The following is a 7129-nucleotide window of genomic DNA, read 5'->3' as shown; positions in this document are numbered from 1 at the left end:
TTTGTTTACCCATTTATCAGTTGATGGACATTTAGGTTGTTTCCATCTTTTGGCTACCATGCACAATATTTTAAATTTCTTTTTCAAATTGTTCATTGCTAATGTATAGAAATACAGCTGATTTGGTAGCCTGTATCATTGCCGAATTTGTTTATTAGCACTAATAATATTATTGATTGCTTTAAGATTATATACATATATATATCATCATGTCATCTATGAATAGAAATAATTTTACTTCTACTTTTCCAATTTGGATGTCTTTTATATCTTTTTCTTGCCTAATTGATTGGGTTAGATCTTCTAGGACAATGCGGAAAGCAGTGGTGAAAGCAGGCATTCTTGTTCTTGGTTTTAGGGGGAAAACTTCCAGAATTCTACTATTGAGTGATTAGCTATGGGCTTTTTAATTAAAACAAAACAAAACAAAAACAAATGCCCTATACCATATTTAGGAAGCTCCCTTCTATTTATAGCCTGTGACTGTTCTTATGATGATAAATTGTTGGATTTTATCAAATGCTTTTTCCATATCAATTAAGAGGATCATGATATTCAGGGACACCTAGATGGCTCAGTCAGTTAAGCATCTGCCCTCAGCTCAGCTCATGATCTCATGGTCCTGGGATAGAGTCCCACATTGCGCTTATTGCTCAGCGAGGAGCCTGCTTATCCCTCTGTCTGCCGCTCCCCCTGCTTGCACATGCTCTCTCGCTCTCTGACAAACAAATAAGTAAAATCTAAAAAAAAAATAATAAAAAAAGGATGATTATGATATTCAGATGTTGAAGTACTCTTGCATTCCTGGGATAAATTCCATTTGGTCTTGGTGTATAAATGTTTTATATGGTGCTGGATTTGATGTTAATATTTTGCTGAGAATTTCTATAACTGTGTACATAAAAAACTATTGGCCTATAGATTTCCTTTTTTGTGGTGTCTTCTTATGGCTTTGGTGTCATAGAATGAGTTGGGAGGTGTTTCCCACTCTTGTTTTTTGGCAAAGTTTGAGAATGATTGGTGTTAACTTTTCCTCAGACTTTTGGCAGATTTACCAGTGAAGCCCTCTGGTCCCGGAATTTTCTTTGTTGGGAGGTTTTTCATTACTGACTCAATCTCCTTACTTGATTATAGGTTTGTTTAAATTTATTCTTTCTTCCTGAGGCAAATTTGGTAGTTCGTGCTTTCCTTGAAATTTGTTCATTTCATCTAGGTTATCTAAATTTTTGGTCTTCAATTGATCATAAGAATCACTTTTTACTATGTAATCATAGTGATCACTTATTATGTGATGGTAGTAATCACTAATTACAACCTTACAAAAATAGAAAAGGTAAGATCCCATATAGAAGATCTTGAGCTAGTTAGAAGATCCTTACAGGGCATGGGGCCCACCTTTTCTCTCTGAGGATTCTTCTCACCCATCTTTGGCTTTCCTACCTTCAGAGATTGGCATCTTACCAGTTTTAGGGGTAGTTCGTTCCATCTTTGGACAGCTCAGAGTATTAAGACATCCTTATTTATATAAAGCTACACACAACAAAGCTTATCATTTTTCTTCCACTGTAGACAGTCCTTATGAATTGTAATGAGCCCTTCCCCAAGTATACTCATGTCCATAATATGTCCTAGTTTCTTTAACTGTGTTTTTTTTTTTTTAAACTAATAATGCCCTTAAGGTCCCCACCAATCTGCTAATTTGACTCTGAATAATTTATGAAAGTCCTCTTTAAGTGGCACTGCATTGAAGCCAAGGACAAACTCCCACTCAGAGGGACTGTTGGAATTAGGGGGGTGTGAGAATTTTTCTTTTGCTCTTTCTTCTGCTACCGAATTGGTATGAACAGGGTACTTCCCCTTTCAACTCATACCTTAATTGGGGTTAGTATAAGACCCTGGCTCCTTTTCTACAGTCTGGCTCAGTATTTCTTTGATAATTTCATGCTGCCATCTGCCGGCTAAGTCAGGTAGTTCTTGCCTTTTTTTGAACTAGTTGAGCAGGGTAGAGGAAGTACAGGTTAACAAAATGACAAGCCTAGAAGTAGAATAATTGGAATCTTTTATAAAGAGGTATTGAATCCTTCCTCTCATATAATTCCTGTTGTATTCCAGGCATTTGGGAGCCCAAAGTAGAAGATGTGGAAGCTAGGGTATAGCCTCAGGAAAAAGCCAAGTAGTAGTAGTAAAGGCAAAGGGAAGAATGTGAAGTAAAGGACTGAGGTCTGAGGGTAGAGGAGGGGAGGAATAATTCTAGCCCAAAGGTGATAAATGACAGAAGAAAACAGGGCTTCTCCAAGGCATGCATGATGTTAGGCAAAAATTTGGAGGAGAGCTTTCTATGTAAGTAATTCAATTAAAATATATTCTAAAATTCATGGGCCCATGTGAAGTATAGAACTTTAACAATGAAGATTTAGAATAATGGGTAGAAAGAGGTAGTTACAGGTTTTTTTTATATTCAACAGTTTATGCAAAAATTCTTCATAACAGCCATGTAGCACCTCTTCCTTTTCAGGCCCAGAAACCTTTTCTTCAAGTTCTTTATTGTCAATGTACCATACCTGGTTAATTTTATACTTTCCATTTTAAGAAAAGGTAGCAACACTGTTATAACTTCCAATGCAATGACTCTTCAGAAACTTTTGTATCAGAAGAATATAGATTTCTTGCTTCTGTAGTTCTTAGTTTGCGTCCGCTGTGGATCTTAGTAGCTTAGAGCCTGAAAATGTCCTGTGTCTCATGTGAATGAGAGTCACCTAGAATCAGCATGTCATCACCATTTTGGTGGCTTAATCTCACCCAATCCCATGAAAGGAATTACTGTGAGAGCCAACGGGAGTAATCTGCTAGCTTGGCTGCTCTTCAGGAACCAGACCCTGGCTGCAGAACTCTGGGACAACCAATTGATAGCTTGTCTTTTACCATTTAAGGTGTTTTTGTGAAACAAAGCATTTTAATTTTAAAAAGTCAAATTTATCAATCTTTTGTAATTGATGATCTAAGTCTTATTTAAGAAAAATTTCTTTAACCCAAGGTCTAGAAAGTATAGAACATTACCACAACTGTAGAAAATTCCATTGGACAGAGATGTATTAGGCAGGCCTAGTTATCCTGAGGATTGGTAACCTATGCTAAAAACACTATAAACTGAAACACATTAAATTCTATTGGGGGGGTTCAGATTCTTGGTGATACTCTTAGTTCATGGTCTGTAGAGAAGTTTAAGATTAGTTCAGGTGACCTGATGGTGTTGCTGCTGATGGTAGTTGTCTTGGTTTTTAAGTCCTACTGGTGAGTCCAGGCAGAAAGCCCAGGTGTTAAGGGAATAGTATTCATATAATCATTGTTTTTCTCTGATAACTGAGTGATATCAAAGTGGTTGTGAAGACTGACTTTTACAGGTATGATTATTATTTTTGAAATATATCATGATCATTATGGTGATTTAGAACTCCACACAAATTCCACAATTCTCACTAGAGAGATCTAATACACAAGGCAATCTTATCAACATAATTATTTCACTAAAGTGCAACAAAAGGTATGAGTCTAAGGACCTCTACTCTGGGATCCTAATGCTGTCACTAGCTTTTAAACCAAAAGTAAAAAAAAAAAAAAAATCAATATCCCTCCATCTCAATTTACCAACCTATACAATAAGACTCCCTTTCCCCTATTTCTTTCATTAGAAACTTGTGAAAACTTAAATTAGGTGAGATCTTAAAGACATTCAGAATTATAATCTCATTTCCTGCCCCAAATCTGGGAAACATAACAGGTCTTGTTTGTAGGCTTTTGCTCTATAGTTTAATTTTTCAGGAAGGCTCTTGTGGAAAATTATCTTTCAGACTGAAATTCTGTTACCAGATTCTCTTTGTGTTTAGCATTGTCTTCTCAAAGGTACCACTTGTACAACGCAATTTCCCTCATTTGAAATGACAAATCAGATACTTTTTTTTTGGGTATCTGAACCAAGAGCACTTAGAAGATGGAGTGTATCCTTTAAGGAAGAAAATTTTATATACTTTGTTTTCTGGAGACTAGAGGGCATGCTTACCTGAAAGTATTTGGGTTAATAGTTACACTTTCTAGTTCAGTCAGTGGGAGGGCAACGTATCCTCTGACTTTCTAGGAGTCATTGTGTGATTCTTAGTTTTCATTGTCTCCCTCCGGTTCTCCATTGTTTCTTTGATAAACAACATAGAACAGTTTATGAGATTAAATGCTTCTCACTGAAATATCTAGGTTTCTGGGGCAACTTTGGCTTTTATATAAGCTTTTGCCTATCACTTACTGCCCATGAGTGAACTTCGCTGCTGTGCCCTTATGATTGGTTCAATGTCAGGGGTCATCAGATTTATGGAGGAAACAGGAAAATACTAAAGATTAAGGACTCACGGTTTACAATTGCAAATAGCTCACAAACAGTATAGCTTCTCGATTATTTAGAGGCCAAGAGGACATTCTGTGAATTACCTTCTGTTCCTACCTTTCTCTTGCTCACCGTTTGACTTAAAAGCACTTCTAATTTCTATGACCGGGGCCACACAAAGGTAGAATGCTGGAGTAGAAAATTCGCTGTCTCAAAATAATGGTGTGTGACCTCATGCATATCACGTAACAGCTTCATTTTCTGTAAAAAACATAGGAATAAACGGGCACTATCTCATTAGATAATGGAAGAGAAAGTCCTTTGGAGAGGGATCTAACCTTAAAGTAGTGCCCTTTCTAGCTTCCTTGGTTAAAACGTTTGGTAGGGAAGTTATAAACTCTGGCTGAAAGAGGTATTGGGATTCTTTATCAACATATCAAAGCTTTACCTCCCCCTTCTTCCCATTTCAAAACCAAACTAAACTAACCCCTTTCATTTGCTATGCTGTTTGTGTAGAATTTTAGCAACAGTTACCTAATTTGATTTACTCAACGTCCCTATTTTATAGATAAGAACCCACTGAAAACCCATTGAATTTGTGGTCAAGAAATGAAGTCTACTTCCAGTCTAGTGTTCTTCCTAACATGTTGCTGTTTTCTTGAAAGCTCCCTTTTTCTTGTTCCTGGTTAAATTTTGAACCAGTTAAACCACAAAGATGTCTGGCTTTCAATCTTCTAAGCCACTCCTCTTCTACTCCCTCCGCCCTCAGGTCCCCTCCCCCTCACTTCTTAAAGCCCTGAAATTTGCTGCTGCCGCCATATTTCTTCCTTTCCCGTTTTGGAAGCACGCTAACGGTGGATATCTTTGCCCGTGTGGTTCTTTCTGGAACATTTTCTAGTCCTAACCACGTCTTATGGCGTATTAATTTGAGAAAATTCACCAAAATTCCATAAAATATTTTAATAATTCTAAACTTCCTTTGAGTGTTTTCTTGACACCTCCTCCTTATTTTTCAGATATTTGGGATATTTTGAGGCAATTTTCAATTTTAAAGGAATTTTTCACTGGAATGATTTTAGTTTTCTTTTTTCTTCCCTATTCTATACTTTGCCCATCGGGGCTGCGGATACCGGGTTTCATTATTATTATTATTGTCATTATTACTATTTTTGCCCAACGGGGCTGTGGATACCTGCCTTTTAATTCTTTTTTTTTTCTTTCTTTTTTTTAAATTTGCCCATCGGGGCCGCGGATACCTGCTTTTATTTTTTTTTTTCCCCTTAGCCCATCGGGGCCTCGGATACCTGCTGTGTCCCCCTCTCTCTCCCCAACCCCCTGGCCCATCGGGGCAGTGGATACCTGCTTTAAAAATTGTTTACTTTTTGGCCTATCGGGGCCTCGGATACCTGCTTTTATTTTTTTTTTTCCCTTGCCCATCGGGGCCTCGGATACCTGCCTTATTTTTTTTTTTCCTTGCCCATCGGGGCTGTGGATACCTGTTTAGATTTTTTTTTTTTCTCATTGCCCATCGGGGCCTTTTACGGATGGAAGTGTTGGTTGTGCTATCTGGGATGTCTACAGATTTATGCTGCTAAACGTTTGGTGTTGTGTGAGTGGACCTGCGGCTTTGGCTGGGAGATGACTTTGCAGTTAGGCTAAGGGGTTAGTTAGGCTGGGGAGGAAAAATGGCGGCCACTTTAGCGGGTCGGCTGGGGGCTGGTTGTTTGTGCCAACTATAAATTAGGGAGCTAAGATGGATAGCGGGACAGGCAGAGGCAGCTATATGCATTGCATTAGCTAAATGTCTTGAGTGAGCTGATTTGGGGCTTGTTAGGAGCTTTGCATGAACTGTGGTATCATGAAGTAGAAAAATAGGATGGTCTTATGTCATGTTACAAGAGGCTGGTAGAAATTAATAGGGAGAACACTTGGGCACACGGCTCAAAATGGCGGCTTTGGGTTTTCGGCATTGCTCAGCATGGCTCTCTGCTTTGTTAGAGTGTCCAAAATGGCGGACCCAATTTTGCCGCAGTGTTCATGTGGCGGGAAGGACACATCATGGTGGTGTCTTTGTTCTAGTGCACAGCATGGCGGTGCAAATATTCTGTTACATAGTAAAAGATGGCGGCTGGAGTACTTGCCGCAGTGTAAAACATGGCGGGCTCTTGTCTTTGCCGTATGCATTTTCTGACAGGTTTTGCCACAGGGGCAATATGGCAGACCTTGTCATTTGGTTATCATGGCAGTTTGTCACGTGGACGTCATGGCGGGGATTTTTGCCCGGTACATTCTTGGCGGGCTTTGCACCAGGTGGGCCTGCCTTATTGTTAAAGATGGCGGGCGTTGTCGTGTTGCCGCGAAAAGTGGGAGAAAGGTGGGATGGACAATGTTGGATTGCCGCATGACCCACCCAATCAGAAATGGTGGTAGAATTGGGCATAGCCAATTACTGGAGGATGGAATTAGTCTGTGTGAGTTAGCATAGCACCTCACTGCCGTCTTTATTCAGCCAGTCAGAAGGAAGCAGAGGAGCCATGTTTGTACGTCTTCTCCCAGTGGGTGGTACCCAAGGTCTTTCCAAGGTCACTTGCCTTTACCACTTCCCTCCCCTCTCACTTGCTCCCTCCCCTCTATTTGCTCCCTCCCCTCCAGAACTGCCTCTTGCAGTGCTGGCTCTTTGGCTTTGGGCTGAACCCAACCCCCATTTCTCTGCACTGGTCCCATGGCCTATGGCTAGTCTCCCCCCCCCTCCCCCTC

Source organism: Mustela erminea, chromosome X (assembly GCF_009829155.1).
Source record: "Mustela erminea isolate mMusErm1 chromosome X, mMusErm1.Pri, whole genome shotgun sequence".
NCBI classification, from domain to species: Eukaryota; Metazoa; Chordata; class Mammalia; order Carnivora; family Mustelidae; genus Mustela; species Mustela erminea.
Note: the sequence above shows the minus strand (reverse complement) of the source record.